General features: G+C 42.9%; 1 long non-coding RNA gene across 1 annotated transcript in view; it reads right to left on the bottom strand.

Moving 5' to 3' along the window:
• LOC122210629 overlaps positions 1-7988 on the bottom strand; it is a 63817-nt gene that overhangs the window by 3591 nt on the left and 52238 nt on the right. The window lies entirely within an intron of this gene.

Here is a 7988-nt window from a genome sequence, read left to right as displayed (position 1 = left end):
CACACACATATATAAAGATGTCTTTGGAATGTCTCCCCTACTAGTGTGATGACTATTGTCATAAAAGCAAAATAGAAAAAAGCTACCCAATAGTTTTCACTCAGTAATTGCAAGAAAGCCTTCCTAGGTTACCCTCATACCATTTTTCTTATTAATAAATTCAGGTTTTAAGTTGTGTCCATAATTCTCTTCGTTGAAACCCAGTGGTGTTTTAAAATAGTTTTGGTTCTTTTTTTAATGTGTGTGGCTCATTGCATATTCAGCATGACAGGAGGAAATGTAAATAGGCGTCCTTCTCAGTGTTCTCAGTGTTGAGAAGAGATGCGGCCGAAAGCAACAAGAGCCAGGACTGAGCCACAGGGAGGTGACCCCCCACCACCACCACCTGGTAGCAGAAGCAGAGGCCTATTATCACATGGCTGCATTTTATCTCATTTTCCTTAGAAGGCCGTGTGAGTTTACCGCAGAACCAGCGAGCGGTGATGTAGCATGACGTGCAGAAAACCGCTCTGAGATGTTCTGAGAGGCGGCTCTCATCCCAGAGCTTCAGTTCAAGACTGAGTTAGGATTTTGTAAATGAGTAAATGACATTTTTTTTTTCCAGTGCTCCTTGTACTAGTTAATACTGAGTCCATGTGATATAGTGATGCCATTCTTCCAAAAGTGTCAGCGTCTGGTACCCGGCCAGCTTCGTGGTGGCCCTGGAAGCACAGCTGTACTGACTGCTGTTTCCTGGAAATCCTGACAGGCTTACTGTCCTGTGTAACCGGGAGAAGCTCAAGTGTATCGTTTGGTGTAAGTGACTGATGTGAAAAATAGGAACGTGTGTCTATAATCTCAGATACACCTTCTTTTTGCAGTGAAATCTATACGCCTCGTCCTGTAGTAGTGCTCTGTGTGCTGTACCTTTTCGTAAACACGGTATTCTTGATAGTGGCATTGGACAAGTTGAACGCACCTAGAAAGCGTTTGACGTAAAGAGACCAGTCCAGAAACCGTGATAGACTAGTCTTCATCTGGAATTATGAAAGTAAATTTTAAAAACTGTGGTCCAGAAGAGAACAAATATTCATAAGTGGGTTTTTTTCCTATCGCTCATTTTTAGGTCTGTTTACGTCCAGTCTCTGGTATTTATAAAGTAGTCATTGTTTCTCCAGGTTCTTCTTTATTTCAGTTTTTCTTAATGCCGGATGAAATGAGAACTGTTGTAACTTTTATTAAAAAGGAAACTCTTTTAAGCATTCCATTTGGTAATCGTTTATCTTAATGCAGTCAAATTAGATTTTTCTTTGCTCACCACTTATATACCATGGGTATTTTTTAAAAATATATTATGCTCTGGTTGTCTTAGATCACCTTCTGTAATGGATGATAAAGGCTGGTAATGGTCATTCCTCAAACTTCTGTGTATGAAATTGGCAACGGTTTCATTGTTGTTACCTTTTAAATATCCTGTTTTATGAATGCACCTCAAGTTTTCAGGGGAAGTTTGAAAGATAGCTAAACAAATAGGAATTTGCATTTCACTGTCCATGCATTTTTTCCTCATAAAAATAGTTTCTCAGAAGAAAGCGACATACTGTCCCATAGGTGGTCCTGATCAGTTTCAAAGTGCTCCTCTGACTCAAAAATAATTCATGACAATGGCGTTTGACTCATTGTCTCAAAAGGTCTTTATAATGGTCAAATTGTCTAATTCACAAGAGAGTGGAAAAAGTTGTTTCTGATACTGGGCATTTTTAAACCTTAGTTTTAAGTCTGAAAATAGCTTACTGGCTTTAACATCTTCTAATTTTTCCCCTCCGCTACCCTAGTCTTTTTAAGGAGAAAGTCTAAAGAACGGGGACACAAAGCCACTATTTCTTCCGATCTTACCTTGGCTCCTTCCGCACAGGTGACCTTCTGTCATTTTGCACAGCACCACACCTGTTCCCCCTCCCCACCCTGGCTGCTCTCTGCTATTCATAGGCCATTCCAACACATCTTTTGCAAAATGGACACACTCCTCAGATCACGGATCCTGCCCGCCAGCATGGAACCATTCCCTGCCACTGTCCGGTGGGCAGACAGCTCTGCCCGACTCACATGTTCCTATGTCCCAGGCTGCCGAGATAAGGTCATGGGTCCACCTGGGGAAGCAGATGCTGGGTGGTACGGTCATGAGCTTTGCTAAACCATGTTCATACCTGCCCACATTTTTCATGAGAATGGTTGGCACTAAAGGGCCGTGGAAAAGAACTTTAAAAAATTCTCCAGAATCAGAGTCACAACTGCAGAAAAATCAGCACCGTGCTCTAACTGGGTAAGCTCACTGTCCCTCATAAGGCTTTAGACTGCCTGTGTCTCCTAAGTTCCAGTGAAGTTAAATCCTTGGAATAATAGACCAATAACTTGACCATAAAGTAGGAGGATGCTGAGCCTTTCAAGGAAAAACACCCCTTTCTTATAAGACTTAATCACTTATAAAGTAAGCTGAGTGTAATATTTTTTAGCCATAGAGCCATTTACTCCCTCCCTCAGGAGACAGTGCTTATGGATTCTGGTAGTTATAAGTAGTTTGGTCTGCTTTGCCAGGCTTCAAGGACACAAGAATGGTCAAGCATCTCACCGGGGAGCTACCAGATATTGAGAATAACTTGGCCATTCGTAGCCAAATAACTTGGCCATTCTCTGAACTCAGCAAATGACCCTGAGTAGCCTAAGGAGCAATGTTTGATGTTTGAAGTGAGAAACCAGATCCCTTTTAAGCACTCACTTTCCACACAGCTAAGGATCCAGGATGTGTTTGGGGTTTTTTTTGGTTTTTTTTTTTACTTCACTCTAAGTTGTCATAGTTAATTATTTGGATGGGTATTCCAGAGTGTAATTTCCACCACCACCCCACCCCCCCCCCCGCCAAGTTAAAAGAACGGATATTCTCTTTACACATTTAATTTTTAAAAGTTCACCTAGTATACCAGTTAGGCACCCATGCTAGGACGGTTAAGACTAAAAGGGAGACCAGTCTTAGCCCCTGGAGCCTCAGGGGCTGTCTTATACCTCAGAACTGTCTTATTACAATGTCTGGTTTTGTTTTGTTTTTTAACTCAGCAGTTGGAAACCATGAGTTTAAAGCAAACTTTCTTTTTCCCTTTTTAAGCAGAAGAAGGAAAAAAAACTTTTAACTTGAACTTCCCATTTAGGTAGTCAAGGCTTCCCTGAAAGACAACAGTCAGTGTCCTTCCCCAGGTAAAGAGGCGAGAACCAAAAGCCCAAGTCTATCTCTGAAGATTCCTTTTTAGGTACTTATAATGTAAAACCCACACATGAATCTGACATGATGTTTCTGACCTGTCCCGTAAGCCTGCTTGCCTTTTTTTTTTTTTTTTTTTTTTTTTTGCAGTTTTTTGATGATAGGTTTTCTTGTTTTTCCTGGAGCCACACTAGAGACCATTCCGACAGGCTCCTCCGTGGCTGACTACTGGTGTCCTGGACGTGTGGCCGCACCGTTAGCAGGGCTTGCCTCTTAGGGAGAAGCATGTGCAGAGTGTCAGACAAGCTGAATTTTATGTTCACGTCAACAAGCATTTATGCCTCAGGTTTTGACATTTAAAAAATATTTATTTTTCTGAGGAGCAACTACATATTTGATACGGGAGGCCTGGCGAGCAGGAATAAAATCTGAACTAAGCGATGTGGGTAAGACTTCCCACTCCTCACGTCTCAGTTTGTGTCTCTGGAAAACATTATCCCAGCTCCCTGTCTACCACCCTGAGTAGCCTAAGGAGCAAACCATAGTGTGTAGAAATGAGAAGGATGACCTCAAAGATTTCGATCATTTTTAGACATTTTCTTCTTTGTAAACTCAGGAATAAGCCTGGTTTATGGATAGCATAATATGGCTACCAAAGCTACAGTTTTAGGCAACAAGATACATCCTTCAAATGTGTTTCATTTAAAAACCTAACTTGGTTGTAAAACTGGGAAAAGAAACTCCTCATAATAATTTTTAAAAAGCCAACAAAAAGACTTCAGTAAAAGAGTGTGGTATCAGTCTGTCATCTGCCCCAGAGTGCTTGTTTCTTACCTATAGTATTTCAACAATTTTTATGGGAGAAAAAAATGCACACTTCTTGGAAAAGTGAATTGAGGTTTTGAATTAAATTCTAAGAGACGACAATTTAAAGAGAAACATTGGATTCAGAGATGAGCTCACAGCTCTGTGATCCCTGTTTCAGCATTGACTTTACTGTGTGACCTTGAACAAATTAACTACTCTGTGCCTCAGTTTCTCCATGTGCAAAATGGGGATAATGATACCAACCATTGCCTACCTCATGGGGATGTTATGGGGACAAAGGAGATAATATAAATACAAATGCTTTGATCTCTGGAAGAAAGGTGCTATATAAATTACAGTTATATTGTTTTTAATGATCCAATTGTTATGTTTAGAGTTTAAATAATAGCAATACTATTAGTCATGTTAAGAATAAGTTTCAACTCAGTGCATAATTACAATTCTCTTCTGTGGCCAAATCTTGATCATTCATCCAGTAATGGTACCTAAGGAACTGAAATGGGTATTTGATTTCTGTGTGTTTCTGCCTGTAGTGTTTCTATTCTGAATGTTCCCAAAAGGCTGGAGTTTAACTTGTAATACCTTATAGTTTACATGTAATGAACCTTATTCAAGCTGTGTATAAAAGTATAATTACATGTAAATAGCAGGTACATTGTAATTAAAGGCACTTATCAAATTGTCTTTGTTCTTTTTAAATTGCAATAAAAGTCAGTTTTATATAAAAGCTTGTTAAAACTCATTTGGTATTGTGGGAAGGTCAGGAATGCTAGTTTATATGCCTCCGTGCATAACCAGGGTTTGGGGATTTTAGCAATCGGTTCACTAAGTGAAAGGAAAGACAATGACCAGGCTACAGAGTGTAGCGGTTAGAATCGCAAACTGCAGAAAAGGAGTCTGAGTCCCAGCTCTATGATGACTTTGAAGAAGCTGTTGGACTTTTCCTTGCCCTTGTTTCCACATAAAAAGTGAGGGACGGTAATTCAGAACCTACTAACAGGGTTGTCTTGGAGATTAAATGTGGTATTGAGCATGGTGCCCCGCAAATGCTAAACGCTCTGTAAATGCAAACAGACCATCTTCACAAGCCTGGGAAAATTGTGACGACCTCTACCCACACTGCCAGCCACTCTGGTGAAGAAATGCAACCTGAGAGCAAATAGTGCCCAGGCCATCAGGAAAACCCACCTGCTTGGTAGCTGAGGGTGTTCTAACCCCAGCAGGAATCTCAGAGCAAACAGCTTTTAAATCGACCTGGCTGCCCCCTTTCTGATAACAGGAGACTGGCCTTGGGGCCCAAAGGCAAAGCAAGCGAGGATTTTCTTTGGCAAGCTCCTGATTCCTTTATGTCTGTGCCCTTTAACTCCTGGATACCCCCAAACTCACGCATTGCTTCTTACTAGACCCCCCACACCCAGCCACGCACACACACACAACCTGGCCCTTCTCTTGGGACCTTTTCCCTGCTCCCCCTTCTGCCACACCCCATCTGCACAATTATAAATCCCCTGTTCCCAGGGGCTCATCTGTTTGTTTCTAAGGAACTAACTCCTCCCTGTGGTAGGTTACCGTGCCCACTACTTGTAGGATTGTTTATGATTTAGGGAGCTTGCTGCCTATCACAGTCTTGAGCCAAAACCACCTGTAACTCTCATTGTGGGCATTGCAAACCCATGAGAGGCTACGGGGAGCAATGGGGGAGGCAAAGGAGGGAGCAAATTTGCCTCATCAGAAAATGTTCTGCTGTGCCTTCCCAGAGGCCATGCCTGCTTCCCTCCATCCCCTGCCCCGCCCCATGCCAAAGGGTCTCTGCTCCCTCTCCACCTTTGCTTTCAGTGCAAGATGGCAACCTCAAGGCAAATGCAGGAAGAGCCTGGCCACCTCCAGTTCAAACCCCTGCTTCGTTTCTCACCACGTGGGGAGAATTTCCTCTCCCTTCCAGAGATATTAGTCCCAACTCCATTCTGTGTGCAGAGGGTCAGGGCTAAACATTTGTTTGGAGTCTCTGGATCACAGAATCTGGTTTCCCACCGGGACGAGCTGAGGAAATTGAAGTTTTGGAGCTCAGCAATCTGGTACATTTGCTGTCACCTGTGGAATGCAGTGGTCTTTGCAATTCCGTCAGAGGCGCACTGCCAATGCTAGGACATATTCTTAGGACATATTTAACAACTGCTCATCACAGGGAGTAGAGTATTATGAGGCCCTAGTTAAGGTGAGCCAGATATACTCCACTCTTTTTTGTCATTGTTTAAAAAAAAAAATTATTCATTGGTCCATCTTTCTACTTCTGTAAATACAATCTGCACTATGATTCTTTTTATTTTTGTTAATGATTCAGGACCTTCCTGGAAGGTCACCATTGTGAATATTTGTTTTCATCCTAGATAATTCCTAAAATCTCCAGGCTGGCCTTCGGGCGCTCCAAAGCCAACTGTCTACCAGGTGTCACATCTTCTTCTGAGATGTCTCCATCTGTATGTCCTGAGGTCATCTCAAAACGTGATCATCCTGGAGTGCGGTGAATCTTTCCCACCAGCCTCATTTGCCCTACGGGGCACATTTGAGCTTTGAAGTGTCCCCCGTGGCACATACCACAGTTTCCTGCACACAGCAAGCACTGAATAAATGTTTGATCTGACTCGAATTCTCACACTTCTCTATCAACCGTAGTCCAGTGAGCCTGCCTTGGACTAGCATGTATAAACCCTGAGAGTTTTACACTTGAGCTCTTCCCCTACACCTCTCTGTGACTGCGAATTTCTGAAGAGACAGTGGAGTAACAAAGTAGGAGTGTCTTCCAAATTAGACCGGCCTGCAAAGCAGCAGCTGGGAGAGGAAGGGAAGCATCTGACATGTAGAGGAGCAGCCCTACAACCTGGCAGTTGTCTTGTAAAGCAGACAAGTCATTCAACGCAAACAGCTTTAAATGCTCAGGTCCAGCATAAAATGGATGGATGGATGGATAGATGGATGGATAGGTAGACAGATGATAGATAAATTGCAGCCTCAAAGTAGAAAACAAGTTAACCGGAAAATAAAAGAAACTATAGAAAAATCATGTATTGATCCATTCAGAAAATATTTACTGAGCACTTACTATATGCCAGCTGCTGAAACCAGCAACGATTGAAGAAAAACTCCTGCCTCCTTGGAGTTCATGGGGAAGGGGCAGAGAGTGAGGGAGAGGGAGAGTCCCCATGAGGCTCCGCGCTGTCAGCACAGATCCTGGCAGGGACCTGTCTCAGGAACCGTGAGATCATGGACCTGAGCCGAAATCGGGAGTCTGAGCCACCCAGGAGCCCCAACCTGGAGTTCCCCTTCGAATGGCCTCAATGCTTACCTTTAAAGGCTTGGCATACATATTTAAATTTTCAGGGTGCCCGGTAACTCAATACCTCAGCCAGTTGTAACAAGTCCTTGGAGATGGACTCTAGATGCAGGGGTCCAGAAAGGCTTCGGGGAACAGGTTACAGTTCAGGTGAAGCCAGAAGGATAAGCCAGAGAACAAGTGTTCCAGGCACGGAGCGTGCAGCATGGCCAGCACCAGCGCTCCAAGCAAACAAACCAAGCTCTTCTCCCGCAAGTAGACCTGAGGCAATACAACCTGCCGGGCCTCCTGCATTTCTCATTCTCCATCACCCTTGCCCTTGTCCATCCAGTTCCCGTCCTAACTATCTCTGTGATACCTCAAGTCAAACTTCATTATACTCAGAATAATCTTTTTCAAAACCAAGCCTTTTTTGGTCAGAAGAAAAGGACAGGCTACCCCATAAAGTAATTATTAAGTACCTACTATTTCCTGGGCACAATTCTAGATTCTGAGGATACAGCAATACATTAAAACAGGCAAGGCCTGCTGTTCCCATGGAGCTTGCATTTCAGTGGAGGAAGAAATGATTTATCAAAACAAATTTCAGCTCATAAA

The sequence above is a fragment of the Panthera leo genome, chromosome F2 (genome assembly GCF_018350215.1).
Source record: "Panthera leo isolate Ple1 chromosome F2, P.leo_Ple1_pat1.1, whole genome shotgun sequence".
Taxonomy (NCBI): Eukaryota; Metazoa; Chordata; class Mammalia; order Carnivora; family Felidae; genus Panthera; species Panthera leo.
Note: the sequence above shows the minus strand (reverse complement) of the source record. Positions and strands in the feature narration are given on the sequence as shown.